Source organism: Herpailurus yagouaroundi, unplaced genomic scaffold, assembly GCF_014898765.1.
Source record: "Herpailurus yagouaroundi ecotype Mexico unplaced genomic scaffold, PumYag 67700, whole genome shotgun sequence".
Taxonomy (NCBI): Eukaryota; Metazoa; Chordata; class Mammalia; order Carnivora; family Felidae; genus Herpailurus; species Herpailurus yagouaroundi.
In genome coordinates, this window is record NW_024420499.1 from 8252614 (window position 1) to 8275267 (window position 22654).

General features: G+C 36.9%; 1 protein-coding gene and 1 non-coding gene across 3 annotated transcripts in view; one reads left to right on the plus strand and one right to left on the minus strand.

Annotated features, from left to right (window-relative positions):
- LOC121025714 (small ubiquitin-related modifier 2-like) overlaps positions 1-22654 on the minus strand; it is a 156847-nt gene that overhangs the window by 54927 nt on the left and 79266 nt on the right. The window contains exons 3-4 of one of the 2 annotated variants that reach the window (XR_005788134.1): positions 5184-5268; positions 4890-5091 (exon numbers count right to left, since the gene is read on the minus strand). The gene's annotated coding sequence lies outside the window, so the exon portion shown is untranslated. Of the gene's footprint in view, positions 1-4889; positions 5092-5183; positions 5269-22654 lie in introns of those variants that run through there. The other variant, XM_040468401.1, reaches the window with a different exon arrangement.
- On the plus strand, positions 19661-19770 carry LOC121025782 (U6 spliceosomal RNA). Its single transcript, XR_005788146.1, has one exon. It is a non-coding gene; the product is annotated as a U6 spliceosomal RNA (small nuclear RNA).

The window sequence follows — 22654 nt, forward strand, 5'->3', positions numbered from 1 at the left end:
TTAGAGTGGGAGAGAGCCAAAGCATAAGAGACTGTTGAGAACTGAGAGCAAACTGAGGGTTGATGGGGGGTGGGAGGGAGGAGAGGGTGGGTGATGGGTATTGAGGAGGGCACCTTTTGGGATGAGCACTGGGTGTTGTATGGAAACCAATTTGACAATAAATTTCATATATTAAAAAAAAATAAAGGTATATAATTTTAGCATTACATTCCATATCAGTTATCTAAATTTTTTTTTCAACGTTTATTTATTTTTGGGACAGAGAGAGACAGAGCATGAACGGGTGAGGGGCAGAGAGAGAGGGAGACACAGAATCGGAAACAGGCTCCAGGCTCTGAGCCATCAGCCCAGAGCCTGACGCGGGGCTCGAACTCAGGGACTGCAAGATCGTGACCTGGCTGAAGTCGGACGCTTAACCGACTGCGCCACCCAGGCGCCCCTATATCAGTTATCTATTGTCATAATAATGCTGCTTTAAAAAAAAACCTAACAGACCTCAGTGACATATCAATAACAATTTAGAATATGAGTGTGCAGGTGAGCATTTTAGTGTGGATTCAACTGGGCAGTTTTCCTGATTATGGCTGGGTTCACTTGCATGTATGTATGTTGTCTGGCTGTTGGCTGATTTGGACAGTCCTCATTTCAGAAACCTAGGATTTTCTGGCTCTGGTGCATTTGTCTTTTATATTCCATTAACTTAGCCTTGGCATATTCTCATGGTGATGCCAAAGTGCAAGTATTAAGGCTGAAATGTAAAAGTGCTTTTTTAGATCTCTGATTCTGCCAATGCAATGAAATGGATAATCTTAGGGGCGCCTGGGTGGCTCGGTCGGTTAAGCGTCCGACTTCGGCTCAGGTCGTGATCTCACGGTCTGTGAGTTCGAGCCCCGCTTCAGGCTCTGTGCTGACAGCTCAGAGCCTGGAGCCTGTTTCAGATTCTGTGTCTCCCTCTCTCTGTGCCCCTCCCTTGTTCACCTTCTGTCTCTCTCTGTCTCAAAAATAAATAAACGTTAAAAAAAATTAAAAAAGAAGAAAGAAATGGATAATCTTAAAATCAATGGATGAGAAAACATAGTTCATCTTTCAATGGGAACCTCTATCATTAGGCAAAGGATGTAGAAACAAGACTATAATCAGGATATCTATAGGAACAAGCAGTTATCTTGTACTAGATGCAATACATAGGAGAAGGTCTGGGTGAGACTAGAATTAAATGTGTAGCCAAACTGAATTCAGAAAAGGATCAGTAGTAATCAGATATACAGGCTCATTGTCTAGCTGCTACTGTTTTCCAAGAATGAAATATAGTGGTGTGGTTGCATGTCTGAGCTTTTTATTAGAAAATGTAAACATAAATTTACCATATGACTCACTAATTCCACACTTTTAGAAATTCTTTTAGAGTTTTAGAAAATATAAACTACTCTATAGTAACCGAAATCGTAATACCGGTTGCCTAAAGTGGGTAGAGGCAGTATTGACTGCATAGGGGCAAAAGGGAACTTTTGGGGTTGATGGAAATTTTCTCTATCTTAAATTTGGTGGTAGTTACATGGAGGTATATGTTTTCCAAAACTCAGTGAACTCTACACTTTGAATTCATGCAGTTTATTATACATAAATTCCACCTCAAAAACTGATAAAAATTTATCTCTATCCCCCTTTCTATTTTTCTTTCTCTTTGTCCAGAGAAAATAGTGATATACAGATAAGCATTACCTCCTAACTGAAGTTAGCTTTGTGACTTACATATCCAGGGATTGAAAACAATCCAGTCAGTCATGAAAGTAGTCACAACAGGTACATAGGAAGTACTCTCCAGCCCATGAAAAATTTCACCCTCATGTAAAGACAAGGCTATATGTGCATGTGTGTGTTAACAAAAACATGCTATTTTCAACTTTTTTTTTCTGATTATAAAATTGCTTACTAAATAGTCAAATAAGATATTGAAAACTATCATGGAAATATATACTGTATCATTAGAAATTCCATCACAGAGAGATGGTCAGTGTTAAAATTCAGGTTTATATACTTGCAAATTTTTATTTTATTCAAGTACACATTCACATACTGTTTAAAAATGGTTCTTCTAGGGGTGCCTGGGTGGCTCAGTCGGTTAACTGTCCGACTTTGGCTCAGGTCATGATCTCGCAGTTGACAAGATTGAGCCCTGTGTCTGGCTCTGTGCTGACACCTCGGAGCCTGGAGCCTGCTTTAGATTCTGTGTCTTCCTTTCTCTCTGCCCCTCTGCTGCTTGCATTCTGTCTCTGTCTCTCTCAAAAATAAATAAGCATCAAAAAAATTTAAAAAATGGTTTTTCTAGAGAGGTAAACAGAATTTTTAAACATCTTCCCTTGTTCATATGGGTCTAAATAATCTTTGGAAATTAGTTCAAAGGAATATAACCCCATATTTAAAAATTTTAATTTCAGTTATTTTTATGATTACAAAAGTAATACATGTACAGAAAATACTAGAAACATCTGTAAGATAAAAAGATTGAATTGTCCTGTCCTCTTACTCCATTACTGCTTCCTTTTTAAGCAGATTTGCCTATAGTCTTCCAAATATGTTTCATTTTATATTCTATGGCAATAGGCCATATGGCCTATTGGCATTTTCTTTATACATGGATAGATATTTAGATAGATGTTATAGATAGATAGATAAGCAGATAATGATACCAATATTTATCATCTTTTGCTAAACAGTAAAATATCTTATTGTGGGCTATAACCTTTAGAAAGCCTTCCACAAGGCAAATATTTCACAAAAATAAGAATAAACAAATACCTATATTGTAAGAAAGTCCAAGTTTATATTCTTTTAAAAATACATAATAACTTTGCAACTTTCCTTCTCTACATGAATGAGCAGCCTTGTCAAGTTTAGATTAAAAATATTTCAGAATGTATTCAGATGACACTAAATGAAAGATTAAGTTGTAGCTATACAAGATACAACTATACTAACTTATAATATAATTTATAGCTATACATTTAAAATTTATAACTATATAAATTTTCTCTTATGTTCTTCAGCAAATTTTCATAGTTATCTTCAAAGAGGTCTTGCCCATTTGGGAGTGTTATAAATATATAATAATTAAATGGCAAAGTGCCTTAAAATCATGAAATTTCCACAGATTAAAAGGAAAAGGAAAAGTTTAGACTTGTTTCACTTGCCCCAATTTTATAATATGTCCCAAATACAAAAACTTATTCCCATGTGGAGGGCCATCTCTCAATTCTTCATTGAACAAATAAATAATTTAGAAAACTTTTGCATCCATAAAGAAACCTTCAGGGCACTTTCCAAGAAACAATAAAAGTTATAGAAAACAACATTTGTACTTGATAAAAAGCCTCATACACTAATTTTATTTTTATTTGGATGGATTTTTTAAAATTCTGATGTGAACACTTACCCATTCACAGACCATTTCCCCAGAACTCATACTCCTGCCTACAATGCAGCAATAAATTTTAATGAAAGATGCTTAAATATTCAGAAAACCACAATAGATTAGACTTCCACAAAGATTCCATAATTGTAATTATTTCAGTAATGGTGTATTGGATTAAAATGTAAGAGTATTTTCCATAATTATCAACCTTGAGGTAAAGGTACTAGGCAAGTAATTGTTTTATCACATGAGATCCCTTAATTGTGTTCAAAAACAAGGTATTGCCCATGCTTCCAGGAGGCTCTTCCATTGTTATTTGCACTATCTTTTGTCATTTAAAAAATCTGGAAAGAAGCAAGAAATCCATAAAGAGGGAATGAATACATCTATGGTCTATTCCAAAAATAGAATAGTATGTATCCATCAAAAAGAATGAGTAGCCAAAGTATGGAAAGAGCCCAAATGTCCATCGATGGATCAATGGTTGAAGAAGATGTGGTATATATATATATACAATGGAGTATCACTCGGCAATCAAAAAAAGTGAAATCTTGCCATTTGCAACTACGTGGGTGGAACTAGAGGGTATTATGCTAAGCAAAATTAGCCAGAGAAAGACAAATATCATATGACTTCATTCATATGAGGACTTTAAGACACAGAACAGACGAACACAGGGGAAGGGAAGCAAAAATATAAAAACTGGGAGGAGGACAAAACATAAGAGACTCTTAAATATGGAGAACAAACAGCGGGTTACTGGAGGGGTTGTGGGAGGGGGGATGGGCTAAATAGGTAAGGGGCATTAAGGAACCTACTCCTGAAATCATTGTTGCACCATATGCTAACTTGGAAGTAAGTTAAAAAATAAAATTAAGTTAAAAAAAAAAAAGAATGAGTAGGATAAATGCATTACAATGGATTGGAAAAAAATAATTTATAGGCCTAAATTTCTGTAATAATATAATTGTTTAACATCTACTTTTATGTGGCAAATGATATTAATTTTTTTCTATTAGGATATAACTATAAATACATGCATAGGAGGGTATGCACAAATCTAACAAACGAGTTACAAATAAAGGCAGTTGAGGACTAGCATGGATGCAAGTAGTGAATTGGGACATTATTACCATATAATATTGTAAATTTTCAGAAGTCATTTATGTTTTAACTATGTAATTGAATATTAATTCTTAAAAGAGGATAAAAATACAAATCATTGATATTAGGAATGAAACTATGCATATAATTATAAAGTCAGAAACCATAGAGAGGATGACTTCTGTTTTTAACCTTAACAAATAAAGAGATTGGAAGACATCACTCCCATCCTTACAGTAAGAAAAAACTGGACAAACTGAAAATCAGTAATTTTCCTTGACTCATCAGATAACTGGTGTCATAGGAGAAAATACCACACTAGGAGAAAGCCACATTCTGAGATAAATAGCATCTAAGATACGCTTACTTGGAACAGAAGCATCTGGATGCTATAAGCAGTAAGACCACTTATTCACCAGTAAATTTAGTGAATTGCTGGAGGCTGAATGTGAACTAACATGAGAGTGAGAAAATCCTTGGGGCTGCAGTCATAGAAGGTTCCACACATTTTCATGAGTTTTTCTTTCAGGAACCCTACCAGGTTCCCTATCATGTTCTCGTGTGTGGAGCCTTAGCTGTAGCAGGCAGAAGGAAAAAGTTAACAATTAAGAAAACCTCCCAGGTTTTTCTCCATAACATAAGCTTGCTTTCCAGCAGAAAGACTCACCAGAGTGAATTAGAAGTTTATTCCACCTGGGGGAAGGGAATTCTCTGTTCTAAACCTCTTCAGCCTTTCTGTCTTCCTTTTTAACCTAAGGGGGAGAAAAACATAGTCAATAGAAAACAGGGCTCTATGGAAGTAGATTGGAGCCATTGAGCCAAGGAAGACAGCAGAAACAAGGGCAAAAACAAAACAAAACAAAACAAAACAAAACCCCCAAAAAACAAAACACAAAACAAAACAAAAAAGCCATATCCCCGAAGGAAAGACAGAAACACGTGTGCAAACCATACCTCTGAGACACAGGCCTACTAAAAGAATGAGATTTTATCACAGCAGCACTTTTAAAAGACACAAACTACCAAAACTCACTTAAGGAGAAATAGATAACTCTAAAAACCCTATATCTATTAAAATATTGAATTACTACTTAGAAAACTTTAAAGAAATTTTTTAATGTTTATTTATTTTTGAGAAAGAGAGACACAGAGTGTAAACAGGGAAGGGGCAGAGAGAGAGGGAGACACAGAATCTGAAGCAGGCTCCAGTCTCTGAGCTATCAGCACAGAGCTCAATGCAGGGCTTGAACTCATGAACTGCTAGATCATGGCCTAAGCGAAGTCAGATGCTTAACCAACTGGGCCACCCAGGCGCCCCAGAACCTTTAAAAAAGAGAAATCACCATTCTAATCCAGATGGTTTTACTGGTAAATTCTACCAAACAGTTAAGAAAGAAACAATACTCATTTTTCACAATCAATTCCAGAAAATAGAAGAGGGAACACTTTCCAACATATCTTATAAGTATCACCATAATACCAAAAATAAATACATTTAAAGAAAAACACAACAGACCAATATTTCATGGGATGCAAACAAATATCAACAACAGATTAGTAATTAAATCCAGCTAACTATCAAAAGGATAATGTGTCATAACCAAGTGGGATTCATTCCAGAAACACAAAGCAGATTTGACATTTGTAAGTCAGTCAGTAATGAATTAATAGATTGAGAAAAAAAGTATATGATTATTTTAATAGATGCAGAAAAGGCATTTGACAAAACATAACACTCCAAAAACCAGGAATAGAGGAAATTTCCTCATGCTAATAAAAGGTATATTTTTAAAAACTCCAGTATTTGACATCATATTTAACAGAAAAGACTGAAGTCTTTCCCCCAATGATTGGGAACAAGACAAGGATGTCTTCTCTCACCACTCATATTCAAAATCATACAGGAAGTCCTAGATAGTCCTAGATAGTAAAATAAGATAAGAAAAAAATTAAAATTATGTAGACTGGAAAAGAAGAAAACTGTTCTTATTTACAGATGACATTAATGTCTATGTAGAAAACCAAAAGAATCTACAAAAAGACTCCTGGAACTAATCACGTATAGCAGCAGTCACTGCTTACAAGTCAATACACAAAAGTCAACACAAAACACAACTAGCAACAATTACACCAAGAAATTTGAAAAAAAAAATAATCATTTTCAATAGCACTCACAAATTAAAAATGTATATATTTTACAAAATATGTATATGATTTATATGTGGAAAACTATAAAACACTGGTAAAAGAAATCAAAGAGATGAATAAATGGAGATATTTCATGTTTATAGATGGGAAGACTCAATATTGTTAAGAAGTCAATTCTTTCCATTTTGATCCACAGATTTAATGTGATCCCAATAGGCAAGAAGTGAAGGCTAGGATAAAGCATGTGATTATATATCAGAGTTGGAAACATCAGTACAAACTCATGTTTAGCTAAATATAGAGATGGGTAAATATAGAACTAACTATAGATATGTGTGTATACTTAGGTTAGCATATACACATATACTTCTAAGCCCTAACTGCTGAGAAGGCTTAGAAGCAATGAGAATCCAGTAATAATGAGCACATCCAGAGGTGCCTGGGTGGCTCAGGTCATAACTGAGCCTTGCATCATGCTCTCTGCTGTCAGTGCAGAGCCCACTTCGGATCCTCTGTATCCCTCTCTCTCTGCCCCTCACCTGTGCACGCTCTCTCAAAAAGAAATAAACATCAAAAAAATGAGCACATCCAACACCCATATCTTCACTTCTAATGCCACTCTAATAAAAGAAACCAAGAGTCCTTAGAGAAATGGCTAATTGAGGGGATGGGTCAGGGAATGCAAAGATGAGCCTGTAATACCTTGTACCACCAAAAAGTTAAAAAGTGCTAAAAAAACAAACCTATGGGGATATGTCAAAGGGACACAGGAGCTGACTGAAAGAGCTCCCAATGGCCAGATCTGGAACAATCTGATTAACAATATTAAAGATTAATATATAGGTAGAATAATCTAGACAATGTGATAGGTAGAGAGATCTGTGGAGAATAGAGAACCCAGAAATAGACTCATACAAATATGCCTGATTCCTAACAAAGGTACAAAAATATTTCAATCGAAGGATGTCTTCTCAACAGATGATGTTGGAGCAATTGGACACACATATGCAACAACAATAATAAAAACCTCAAACTAAAATTTATACCTTGTACACAAATTAACTCCATGTAAAATGCAAAACTACAAAACCTTAAACAAAGGAGAGAGTTTTTGGGATATAGTTCTGGGCAAAGAGGCCTTAGAGTAGGTACCACAAGCAAAGGAAAAATTAATTAGCAGAACCTAATTAAAATGTAAAACTATTGCTCTGCAAAAGACCTTGTTCAGAAGATGAAATATAAGCTACAGACAGGGAAAAATTATTTGCAACCTCATATTTAACAAAGGACTAGTATTAAGACTATATAAAGAACTCTCAAAACAGCAAATACACTAAAAAGTATAGCTAGAAAATGGACAAAAGACATGAAGAGGCATTTCACCAAAAGGTTTGTACAGATGGCAAATAAGCACTTGAAAAGATGTTAAACATCATTGGCTAATCAGGAATTGCAAATTAAAACCACAATGAGATATCACTGCACATCTATAAGTACAGTTAAAATGAAAAAAAAAAAAACTGTGATATCATGAAATACTGGTGGTAATGCAGAGAAACTTCATCACTGAGATACTGCTAGTAGGAATGTAAAATGGTTCAGCCACTCTAGAAAAAAATTTGGCAGCTTCTTATCAAACTAAACATGCAACTGCCATATGATCCAGTAGGTGTACTCCTAAGCATTTATGTCATAGAAATGTAAATCTAAGTTTACACAAAAATTTGTACATCAATGTCCATTATAACTTATTTTTAATAGCCCCAAATTAGAAGCAACCCAGATGTTCCTTGGTGGGTGAATGGTTTAACAAACTGATACTATTCAGTAATGAATAGTAACAAACTTATTGATACATGTAATAATCTGCATGAATCTTCAGAGAATTATGATGAGTGAAAAAAGTTAATCCTAAAAAGTTACATATATCCAGTTCTGCCTGTGTAACTTTAACATCACATATCAAAGACTGTGAAACCCTAGTTTTACTGGAGAAAAATATCCCTCTTAAATTTTCGCATTGTGTTAGCAGAATGGTAAGTACAATATTTGTAAATCTATTTGACACTATAACAAATTGAACTGAAATTTTCAAATTCAAAAAAAAGAGAAAACACTTGAAGGAATTCTAGAAATGGAGAGCTGGTTAGTAGTTGTCAGGGGTTAAGGGTAACAGTGGAGTAGGGAGAGGGTAGTAGATGTGGCTATGAAAGGACAGCTTCGGGGATCCTTGTGATAACAAAACTGTTCTGCATCTTGACTATAATAGTAGATACATCAATCCTAGCCTGTGATATAGTGTATTGAACTAAATAGACACAATTGGATATATGTAAAACTGGTGAATTTTGATAACTTAATAAATTGCATCAATGTAAATTTCCTGGTTGTGATATTATTCTACAGTTGTGCAAATTGTTACCATTGAGGGAAACTGGGTGAAGGGTACAGGGGATCTTACTGTGTTACTTCTTATAACTATACATAAATTTACAATTACCTCAAAAATTAATTGAAAATATTCAAAAAACCATGAGAAACAGATAAAGATATATTGGCAGTTGCAAACAAAAGTAAATCAAGTGTTAACTAACTTAATACCAGAAGGTAGCACATTTGTAAAGAGATTAGTCTTGCAAAGGACTTGGAAGGACATTTCATTATGATAAAAAGAAAGTATTCATTCTGAAATGTTGATGTACCTAAGTTTTAAATCTATAAAATGAATCTGATAGAACTACAGAGATTATTTTTAAATTACAAATGGAATTGTAGAACTGAAACCAAAGGTTAATAAAATTAAGGACTTTTTAAATGGGTAAAATGGTGGATTAAACACAGGAAATATAAATGACCGAACTGGATGTTAAGCCACAGTAGAATATATGCAGATAAATCAAAAAGAGAAAAACTTAAAAAAAAGCAACAAAGAGCAAATGAGACTTGTGGGACACAGTGAAAACAGTTAACAGATGTGAAACTGGAGTTATAATATAAAAAGGAAGAAAGAATTGGCAACAGTTGAGGATAAAATGGACTAGAATTTTCTATAAGTAATGAAAATAAAAAAAGTCACAGATTCAAGAAGAGATACAAACCTCAAGCTAAATAAATACAAAGAAAACTGCAACTAGGTACATCATAGTGAAAATGCAGAAAACCAAACAAAAAACTGTAAAAGTGATTAGAATAAAAAACTACATGTTGGGGCGCCTGGGTGGCGCAGTCGGTTAAGCGTCCGACTTCAGCCAGGTCACGATCTCGCGGTCCGTGAGTTCGAGCCCCACGTCAGGCTCTGGGCTGATGGCTCGGAGCCTGGAGCCAGTTTCCGATTCTGTGTCTCCCTCTCTCTCTGCCCCTCCCCCGTTCATGCTCTGACTCTCTCTGTCCCAAAAATAAATAAACGTTGAAAAACAAAACAAAACAAAACAAAACAAAAAAACTACATGTATATCATGTCCAGTCAGGAAATAAAAAAACCACAACAGTTATTTAAACATATTTTAATAGTTACCTCATTTAATAATTACTATAAGATTAAAAATGCTAAAAGGGAACAATGAGGTAACACAGATATAAGAACAGTAGGAGAGAGATGGCAGAGTATGAGCACCCTATGCTCACCTCGTCCCATGGATACAACTAGGTAACACCCATATCAGTGTAAATAACTCAGGAAATGACCTGAAGACTGGAAGAACAAACTCCACAACTAAAGGCAGGGAAGAGGCCACCTTGAAGAATGTAGAAGGGGTGAAGGAGTGATCTAGGAGCAAAATGGACTCCTTTGATCCCTCCCCACCTTAGTAGCCATCCAAGGTGGGGAGGGAGTTGGTGGTACAGAGAAGGGCAGAAAACAGACTTTCACACCAGGGAGCCCAGGAACAGGGAAGATGAACCTCTGTAATATTTGCCTTTGAAAGTGAGAGTGGCTGAATTTCATGAGTTCCTAAAACCAGCAAGAGTTAAAGCCTGGAATTTAAAAAACTGGAAGGTTTGGCTCTGGGAGAACCCCAAAGCTTTAGGAACTGTACCCTGCCCTTAAAGAGATAGCGCAACAAACAGTTTATGCAGATACTGTGTAGAGCCAGCAGTTTGGAAAACAATGGGGACAGACAGGAAGGTAAGTGATTTGCTCATCTCAGAGCATGGCTCAGAGACACAGGGATCATGGGAAGACCCTTCCAGGAATGAAGGAGCTGGCAAGCACCATTTCCCTCCCCAGCTCCCCAACATAAACAAAGGCCACCTGTGAGAACCATCATAGCACCAAAACTCTTTACCTAACTTGCTTACAACAAGCCCCAACCCCTGTGCTTCCACGGATCCACTCTTCATAGTCATACTCATCTGAGTCTCTACACTGGGGGTCCCCTCCCTCAGAAGACCAGGGAAAACCTCAGAAGCACCACGTCTCCTGATCCACACCTATTGTGGGATCTCAGTTCTGTCAGCAGTGGCAGTGGGTCTCATTTTGTAAGCAGACCATCACACACCTTGTTTAAAACGTGCCCGACAACTACTGGGAACCAAACACTGCACACATTAGGCAAAGAGAGCCTCTGCAGAATTGAACTGAAGGAAAAAGATGTTAAGAGTCAAGAGCAGAGTACTTGCAATGTGCATAGGAGATACTTACTGAAGCACCAGTGGGAACGGAAGGCAATGCACTGCATGGCACTCCAGGACCTCTTCTTCATAAGACTTATCATTAAGAGCAAGAGAAGTAGCTGACTTTCTCAGAACGCATATAAAGACACAGAAAATCAGACAAAATGAGGAGATTAGAAACACCTCCCATATGAAAGAACAGGACCAAACCACAGCAAGAGACAAAAGTGAAAGAGACATAAATAATATGTTGCATAGAGAATTTAAAGTAATGATCATAAAGATACTCCCTGGACTAGAGAAAAGAATGGAAGACATCAGTGAAACCCTTAACACAGAAATAAAATAGAACCAATCAGAGATTAAGAACACAATAAATAAAAAATATATTTAATGTAATAAGTAACAGGTTAGATCAAACAGAGGAATGAATTAATGACTTGGAAGACAGAGTAATTGAAAGTAACCAAGCTGAGCAAAGGAGAGGAAAGAGAATTATGCAGATTGAAAATAGTCTTACAGAAAACAGTGACTTCATCGAGCATAATAACATCCACAATACAGGGATCTCAGAATAAGAGCAGAGAGATAAGAGGGCAGAAAATTTATTGAAGAAATAAATTTGAAAACTTCCCTAATCTGGGAAAGGAAGTAGAGATCCATTTCTAGGAGGCAGAGAAAGTCCCCCCCAAAATTCAACCCAAGGAAGTCCACACCAAGGTACATAGTAATTAAAATGACAAAAGCAGCAATAAAGAGAAAAAATTAAAAGCAGCAAAAGAAGACAGTTAGGTACAGCAAGAGAGGACTATTACATACAAGAAACCCTATAAGGATGGAGTTTTGGGGGAAGATGGCGGCGTAGGAGGACACTGGGCTCACCGCGTCCTGCTGACCACTTAGATTCCACCCACATCTGCCTAAATAACCCAGAAAACTGCCAGAAGACTAGCAGAATGGACTCTCTGGAGCCAAGTGTAGATGAGAGGCACACGGAAGACGGTAGGAAGGGCGGCGAGGCGGTGCGCGCTACAGGGACTGGCAGGAGGGAGCCAGGGCGGTGGAGGGGCAGCCCGCCCGGCAAGGCAGAGCCCCCGAGTCTGGCTTGCAAAAGCGGAGGGGCAGACGGAGTGTGTTCTGACAGCCAGCGGGACTTAACATCTGGAATGTTATAAGTCAACAGCTCTGCTCCGAGAGTAGGAGGGCTAGAGGACAACGGGAGGGAGAGTTGTTGAGCCCCGGATGACAGAGCTCAGCTTGGTGGGGAACAAAGGTGCTCACCAGCGCCATCTCCCTCGCCCATCCCCCAGCCAAAATCACAAAGGGAACCAGTTCACATCAGGGAATTTGCTTGCATATCACAAATACCCAACACCGTGAGTCTGCCCCTCCCGCCCCTGTGCACCTGGCAGATCCACCCCAGCTGATACGCCAGATCCCATCAAAACAGCACCACAAGCCTGGCAATGCACAAGTAGCCCAGACAGGGGCCACACCACTCCACAGCGAGTCCTGCCCCTCGGAGAGGGGAAGATAAGGTACACACCAGTCTGACTGTGGCCCCAGTGGTAGGCTGGGGGCAGACATCAGGTCTGACTGTGGCCCCGCCCACCAATGCAAGTTACTCCAGACAGCACAGAGGAAGAGCCCTGCAGTTCTGTGCCACTCCAGGGACTATCCAAGATGACAAAACAGAAGAATTCTCCTCAAAAGAAACTCCAGGAAGTAGCAACATCTAATGAACTGATCAAAAACGATTTAAGCAATGTAACAGAAAATGAATTTAAAATAACAGTCATAAAATTAATCACTGGGCTTGAAAAAAGTTAGAGGACAGCAGAGAATCTATTACTACAGAGATCAAGGGACTAAGAAACAGTCAGGAGGAGCTAAAAAATGCTATAAATGAGCTGCAAAATAAAATGGAGGCAACCACAGCTCAGACTGAAGAGGCAGAGGAGAGAATAGGTGAATTAGAAGATAAAATTATGGAAAAAGAGGAAACTGAGAGAAAGAGAGATAAAAAAATCCAAGAGTATGAGGGGACAACTAGGGAACTAAGTGACACAAATAAACGTAATAACATACGCATAATTGGTATTCCAGAGGAGGAAGAGAGAGGGAAAAGTGCTGAAGGTATACTTGAAAAAATCATGGCTGAGAACTTCCCTGAGCTGGGGAAGGAAAAAGGCATTGAAATCCAAGAGACACAGAGAACTCCCTTCAGACGTAACTTGAATCAATCTTCTGCACAACATAGCATAGTCAAACTGGCAAAATACAAGGATAAAGAGAAAATTCTGAAAGCAGCTAGGGATAAACAGGCTCTAACATATAAAGGGAGACCAATAAGACTAGTGACGGATCTATCTACTAAAACTTGGCAGGCCAGAAAGGAATGGCAGGAAATCTTCAATGTGATGAACAGAAAAAAATATGCAGCTGAGAATCCTTTATCCAGCAAGTCTATCATTTAGAATAGAAGGAGAGATAAAGGTCTTCCCAAACAAACAAAAACTGAAGGAATTCGTCACCACTAAACCAGCCCTACAAGAGATCCTAATGGGGACCCTGTGAGACAAGGTACCAGAGCCATCGCTACAAGCATGAAACCTACAGACATCACAATGACTCTAAACCCATATCTTTCTATAATAACACTGAGTGTAAATGGACTAAATGCTCCAACCAAAAGACATACGGTATCAGAATGGATAAAAAAACAAGACCCATCTATTTGCTGTCTACAAGAGACTCATTTTAGACCTGAGGACACCTTCAGACTGACAGTGAGGGGATGGAGAAATATCTATCATGCTACTGGAAGTCACAAGAAAGCTGGAGTAGCCATACTTATATAAGACAAACTAGACTTTAAATTAAAGGCTGTAACAAGAGATGAAGAAGGGCATTATATAATAATTGCAGGGTCTATCCATCAGGAAGAGCTAACAATTATAAATGTCTATGTGCCAAATATGGGAGCTCCTAAATATATAAAACAATCACAAACGTAAGCAGCCTTATTGATAAGAGTGTGGTAATTGCAGGGGACTTTAATACTCCACTTACAGAAATGGATAGATCATCTAGACACACGGTCAATAAAGAAACAAGGGCCCTGAATGATACATTGGGTCACATGGACTTGACAGATATATTTAGAACTCTGCATCCCAAAGCAACAGAATAGACTTTCTTCTCGAGTGCACATGGAACCTTCTCCAAGACAGATCACATACTGGGTCACAAAACAGCCCTTCATAAGTATACAAGAATTGAGATCATACCATGCATACTTTCAGACCACAATGCTATGAAGCTTGAAATCAACCACAGAAAAAAGTCTGGAAAACCTCCCAAAGCATGGAGGTTAAAGAACACCACTACTAAAGGATGAATGGGTCAACCAGGCAGTTAGAAAAGAAATTTAAAAAATACATGGAGGGGCGCCTGGGTGGCTTGGTCGGTTAAGCGTCCGACTTCAGCTCAGGTCATAATCTCACGGTCCATGGGTTCGAGCCCCGCGTCTGGCTCTGTGCTGACAGCTCAGAGCCTGGAGCCTGTTTCGGATTCTGTGTCTCCCTCTCTCTGTCCCTCCCCTGTTCATGCTCTGTCACTCTCTGTCTCAAAAATAAACGTTAAAAAAATAAAAAAATACATGGACACAAATGAAAATGAAAAAACAACAATCCAAATGCTTTGGGATGCAGCAAAGGCAGAAATGAGAGGAAAATACATAGCAATCCAGGCCTATCTCAAGAAATAAGAAAAATCCAATATAAAAAATCTAATGGGACACCTAAAGGAAGTAGAAGCAGAACAGCAAAGACACCCCAAACCCAGCAGAAGAAGAGAAATAATAAAGATCAGAGCAGAAGTAAACAATATAGAATCTAAAAAAAAAAAAACACACAAAAAAACCCAAAAAACTGTAGAGCAGATCAACGAAACCAAGAGTTGGTTTTTTGAAAAAAATAAACAAAATTGATAAACCTCTAGCCAGGCCTCTCAAAAAGAAAAGGGAGATGAGCCAAATAGATAAAATCATGAATGAAAATGGAATTGTTATAACCTATCCCTCAGAAATACAAGCAATTATCAGGGAATACTATGAAAAATTATATGCCAACAAACTGGACAACCTGGAAGAAATGGACAAATTCCTAAACACCCAACACTCCCAAAACTCAAACAGGAAGAAATAGAAAGCTTGAACAGACCCATAACCAGCAAAGAAATTGAATCAATTATCAAAAATCTCCCAACAAATAAGAGTCCGGGACCAGATGGCTTCCCAGGGGGAATTCTACCGGACATTTAAAGCAGAAATAATACTTATCCTTCTCAAGGTCTTCCAAAAAATAGAAAGGGAAGAAAAACTTCCAGACTCATTCTATGAAGCCAGAATTACTTTGATTCCAAAACCAGACAGAGACCAGCCAAAAAAGAGAACTACAGGCCAATATCCCTGATGAATATGGATGCAAAAATTCTCAATAAGATACTAGCAAATCGAATTCAACAGCATATAAAAAGAATTATTAACCATGATCAAGTGGGATTCATTCCTGGGCGCAGGGCTGGTTCAACACTCGCAAATCAATCAGTGCGATACATCACATTAATAAAAGAAAAGATAAGAACCATATGATCCTGTCAATCGATGCAGAAAAAGCATTTGAAAAATTCAGCATCCTTTCTTAATAAACACCCTCGAGAAAGTCGGGATAGAAGGAACATGCTTGAACATCATAAAAGCCATTTATGAAAAGCCACAGCTAATATCATCCTCAATGGGGAAAAACAGAGCTTTCCCCCTGAGATCAGGAACATGACAGGGATGTCCACTCTCATCGCTGTTGTTTCACATAGTGTTGAAAGTGCTAGCATCAGCAATCAGACAACAAAAGGAAATCCAAGGCATCAAATTGGCAAAGATGAAGTCAAGCTTTCACTTTTTGCAGATGACATGATGTTATACGTGGAAAATCTGATAGACTCCACCAAAAGTCTGCTAGAACTGATACATGAATTCAGCAAAGTCGCAGGATATAAAATTAATATACTGAAATCAGTTGCATTCTTATACACTAATAATGAAGCAACAGAAAGACAAATAAAGAAACTGATCCCATTCACGGTTGCACCAAGAAGCATAAAATACCTAGGAATAAATCTAACCAAAGATGTACAAGATCTGTATGCTGAAAAGTATAGAAAGCTTATGAAGGAAATTGAAGAAGATATAAAGAAACGGAAAAACATTCCGTGCTGAAGGAGTGAAAGATTAAATATTGTTAAAATGTCGATACTACCCAAAGCTATCTACACATTCAATGCAATCCCAATCAAAATTACACCAGCATTCTTCTCAAAGATAGAACAAGCAATCCTAAAATTCATATGGAACCACAAAAGGCCCCAAATAGCCAAAGTCATTTTGAAGAAGAAGACCAAAGCAGGAGGCATCACAATCCCAGACTTTAGCCTCTACTACAAAGCTGTCATCATCAAGACAGCATGGTATTGGCACAAAAACAGACACATACACCAATGGAATAAAATAGAAACCCCAGACCTAGACCCACAAATGTATGGCCAACCAATCTTTGACAAAGAAGGAAAGAGTATCCAATGGAAAAAAAGACAGTCTCTTTAACAAATGGTGCTGGGAGAACTGGACAGCAACATGTAGAAGGATGAGACTAGACCACTTCCTTACACCATTCACAAAAATAAACTCAAAATGGATGAAAGATCTGAATGTGAGACAGGAAACCATCAAAACCCTAGAGGAGAAAGCAGGAAAAGACCTCTGACCTCAGCCGCAGCAATTTCTTACTTGACACATCCCCAAAGGCAAGGGAATTAAAAGAAAAATGAACTACTGGGACTTCATGAAGATAAAAAGCTTCTGCACAGCAAAGGAAACAATCAACAAAACTAAAAGACAACCAACAGAATGGGAAAAGATATTTGCAAATGACATATTGGACAAAGGGCTAGTATCCAAAATCTATAAAGAGCTAACCAAACTCCACACCCAAAAAACAAATAATGCAGTGAAGAAATGGGCAGAAAACATGAATAGACATTTCTCTAAAGAAGACATCCAGATGGCCAACAGACACATGAAAAGGTGCTCAACGTCGCTCTTCATCAGGGAAATACAAATCAAAACCACACTCAGATATCACCTCATGCCAGTCAGAGTGGCTAAAATGAACAAATTAGGAGACTATAGATGCTGGAGAGGATGTGGAGAAAGGGAACCCTCTTGCACTGTTGGTGGGAATGCAAGCTGGTGCAGCCATTCTCGAAAACAGTGTGGAGGGTCCTCAAAAAATTAAAATAGACCTACCCTATGACCCAGCAATGGCACTGCTAGGAATTTATCCAAGGGATACAGGAGTGCTAATGCATAGGGGCACTTGTACCCCAATGTTTATAGCAGTACTCTCAACAATAGCCAAATTATGGAAAGAGCCTAAATGTCCATCAACTGATGAATGGATAAAGAAATTGTGGTTTATATACACAAGGCAATACTATTTGGGAATGAGAAAGAATGAAATATGGCCCTTTGTAGCAATGTGGATGGAACTGGAGAGTGTTACATTAAGTGAAATAAGTCATACAGAGAAAGACAGATACCATATGTTTTTGCTCTTACGTGGATCCTGAGAAACTTAACATAAGTCTATGGGGGAGGGGAAGGAAAAAAAAGAGGTTAGAGTGGGAGAGAGAGCCAAAGCAAAAGAGACTCTTAAAAACTGAGAACAAACTGAGGGTTGATGGGAGGTGGGAGGGAGAGAAGGGTGGGTGATGGGTATTGAGGAGGGCACCTTTTGGGATGAGCACTAGGTGTTGTATGGAAACCAATTTGACAAAAATTTCATATTAAAAAATAATAAAAACATAAATAAATAAATAAAAACAACAAGAAACCCTATGAGGCCATCAAGAGATTTTTCAGGAGAAACTTTGCCGGTCAGAAGGGAGTGGCATGATATGTTCAAAGTGTTGAAAGGGAAAAATCTGCAGCCAAGAATACTCTATCTAGCAAGACCATCATTCGGAATAGAAGGAGAGAGAGTTTCTCAGACAAAGAAAAACTAAAGGTGTTCATGACCACTAAACCAGCCCTATAAGAAATATTAAAGGAGATTCTTTGAGTGGAAAGGAAGCTCATATATTAGAGTATGAAAAGTAAAAAAAATCAGTAAAAATAAATATTTCTGTAAAAATCAGGCAAAGGATTCATAAAATAAGAAAATGTAAAATATGACTCCGTATACCTAAAACATTAGAGGGAGAAGAGTAAAGAATGGGTTTAAACGTAAGCAACCATAATCTTAATAAAGACTGCTATATGCAGAAGATATTATATATAAACCCAATGGTAACCACAAATCAAAAACCAGTAATAGATATGAAAGGAATTAAGAGAAAGGGATCCAAGCAGACCACTAAAGAAAGCCAACAAACCATGGAAGACAGCAAGAGGATCAGAGAAAATCTATAGAAACAGCCACAAAACAAGTCACAAAATGGTAATAAATACACATCTATTGATAATCACTTTGAGTGTAAATGGACTAAATACTCCAATCAAAAGACATATAATGACAAAGTGGATTCAAAACAAGACCCATCTATATGCTGCCTACAAGAGACTCATTTCAGACCAAAAGAAACCTGCAGACTGAAAGTGAGTTGATGGAGAAACATCTATCATGCAAATGGATGTAAAAAAAAAAGCAGGGTAGCAATACTTATATTGGACAAAGTTGACCTTAAAAAAGACTGTAACAAGAGACCAATAAGGGCACTATAAAGTAATACAGGGAAAAATACAACAAGAAGATACAACAATTGTAAATATTTGTGCACCCAACATGAAGCACCAAATACATAAAACAGTTAATAACAAATATAAAAGAAATATGAACAAATAATCGATAGTAATACAATAATAGAGAATTTTAACATCCTACTTACATTTGCATACAGAACATCCAAACAGAAAATCAACAAGGAAACAGTGACTTTGAATGACACATGAGACGAGATGGATTTAACAGATATATTCAGAACATTCCATCCTAAAACAATAATACACACTCTTTTCAAGAATATTTTCCAGAATAGATCACATATTAGCCCACAAAACAAGTCTTAACAAATTAGAAAAAAATAAAATTCATACTGTGAATCTTTTCTAATCACATGTTATGAAACTAGAAATCAACCACAAGAATAAATCTTGAAAGAGCAAAAATAAATGGAGGTTAAATAACATGCTACTCAACAATGAATGGGTCAACCAAGAAACCAAAGAAGAAATCAAATAGTACATGGAAACAAATGAAAATGAAAACAGTGCTCACTTTAGCAGCACGTATACTAGAAGTGTAATAATACAGAGAAGATTTGCATGGCCCCTGTGCAAAGATGACATGAAAATGAAAACACAATGGTCCAAAATCTTTGGGATACAGCAAAAGTGGTTCTAAGAGGGAAGTTTATAACAATACAGCTCTACCTCAAGAAGCAAGAAAAGTCTGAAAAAAACAACCTAATCTTACATCTAAAGGAGCCAGAAAAAGAAAAAAAAAAAAACCAGACCCAGAGAAAGGAAAAGGACAATAAAGATTAGATCAGAAATAAGTGATATAGAAAATAAAAGACAAGAGAATAGATCAATGAAAACATGAGTTGGTTCTTTGAAAGATCAACAAAATTGGTAAACCTCTAGCAAGACTCATTAAAAAAAGAGAGGTAAGACCAAATAAACAAAATTACTAATGAAAGAGGAGAAATAATAACCAACATCACAGAAATACAAACAATTGCAACACAGTATTATGAAAACCTATATGGCAACAGACTGAACAATATAGAAGAAATGGATAAATTCCTAGAGACATATAACCTACCAAAACTAAAGCAGGAAGAGATGGAAATTTGAACATGCCAATAACCAGCAAAGAAATTAGATCAATAATCAAAAAACTCCCCCAAAACAAAAGTTCAGGACCAGATGGCTTCACAGGTGAATTTTACCAAATATTTAAAGTAGAGTTAATACCTATTCTTAAGCTATTCCAAAAAATACAAGAGGAAGGAAAATTTCCAAATTCATTCTAATGAGACCAGTATCACCCTGATACCTAAACCAGATAAAGACACCACAAAAACACAGAACTACAGGCCAATAACTCTCATAAATATTGATGCAAAAATCCTCAACAAACTATTAGCAAACTGAATCCAAAAATATATTAAAAAAATAAAACACCATGATCAAGAGGAATTTATTCCTGGGATGTAAGGGTGGTTTAATATTCACAAAACAATTGGGGTGCCTGAGTGGCTCAGTTGGTTAAGCATCTGGCTTTGGCTTAGGTCATGATCTCACAGTTCATGGGTTCAAGCTCCGCATTGGGCTCTGTGCTGACAGCTCGGAGCCTGGAGCCTACTTCGGATTCTGTGTCTCCCTCTCTCTCTGACCCTCCCCCGCTCATGTTCTGTCTCTCACTCTCTCAAAAATAAATAAAACATTAAAAAAATTAAAAATAATATTCACAAAATAATCAACGTGATATGTCACATCAGTAAGAGAAAGGATAAAAACCATATGATCATTTCAGTAGATGCAGAAAAAGCATCTGACAAATTAAAGTATTCATTCATGATAAAATCCCTCTGCAAAGTAGATCTAGAGGGAACATATCTCAACATAATAAAGGTATATATGAAAAACCCACAGCCAACACCATACTCAGTGGTGAAAAATTGAGAGCTTTTCCCTTAACATCTGGAACAAGACAAGGATGTCCACTCTCACCACTTTTATTCAACATAGTACTGAAAGTCCTGGACATAGGAAATCAGACAAGAAAAAGAAATAAAATTCTTCTTAATTGCTAAGGAAGAAGTAAAAGTTTCACTATTTGTAGATGACATGATACTATATGTAGAAAACCCTCATGAGTCTACCAAAAAACTACTAGAACTGATAAATTAATTCAGTAAAATCATAGGATATAAAATCAATGTACAGAAATCTGTTGCATTCCTATACACTTATAATGAAACAGCAGAAAGTGATATTAACAAAACAATTCCATTTACAATCAAACCAAAACCAATAAAATATCTCACAATAAAGTTAACCAAAGAGGTGAAAGACCTATACTCTGAAACCTATAAAACTCTGATGAAAGAAATTCAAGATGATGTAAAGAAATGGAAAGACATTCCATGCTCACGGGTTGGAAAAACAAGTATCGTTAAAATGTCTAGACTACCTAAAGCAATCTTCACATTTAATGCAATCCCTATCAAAATGCCAACAGCATTTTTCACAGAACTAGAACAAACAATCCTAAAATTTGTATGGAACCACAAAAGACCACGAGTAGCCAAAGCAATCTGAAAAAGAAAATCAAAACTGAAGGTATCACCATTCCAGACCTCAAGTTATACCACAAAGAGGTAGTAATTAAAACAGTATGGTACTGACATAAAAACACATAGATCAATAGAATGAAATAGAACAAAACAAAACAAGAAATGCTCAGTTATATGGTCAATCTTTGATGCAATCTTTGATGAAGGAAGAACGAATACACAATGGGAAAAAGAGAGTCTCTTCAACAAATGGTGCTGGGAAAACTGGACAGCCACATGCAAAATAATGAAACTAGCCCGCTTTCTTATACCATGCAAAAAAATGAACTCAAAATGGTTAAAGACCTAAGTTTGTGAGACCTGAATCCATTAAAATCCTTGAAGAGGGCATAGGCAGTAATCTCTCTGACATCAACTATAGCAACATTTTTCTAGATATATCTTTTGAGGCAAGGGAAATAAAAGCAAAAATAAACTATTAGAACTACATCAAAATAAAGTTTCCACATAACAAAGGAAACAATCAACAAAACTAAAATGCAACCTACTGAATGGTAAAAAATATTTGCAAATGACATATGTGATAAAGGGTTAGTATCCAAAACATACAAAGAACTGTTATAATTCAATACCAAAATCACATAATCCAATTAAAAACTGGGCAGAAGACATGAACAGACATTTCTCCAAAGAAGACATACAGAGGGCCAACAGACACATAAAAGATGCTCAACATCACTCATCATCAGGGAAGTGCAAATCAAAACTACAGTGAGATATCACCTCACCCCTGTCAGAATGGCTAAAATCAACATGAAAAAATAAGTGTTGGTAAGGAGATGGAGAAAAAGGAATCCTCTTGAACTGTGGTTGGGAATGCAAACTGGTGCAGCCATTGTGGGGAAGGGAATGGAGGTTCCTCAAAAAATTAAAAATAGAACTACCCTATAATCCAGGAAT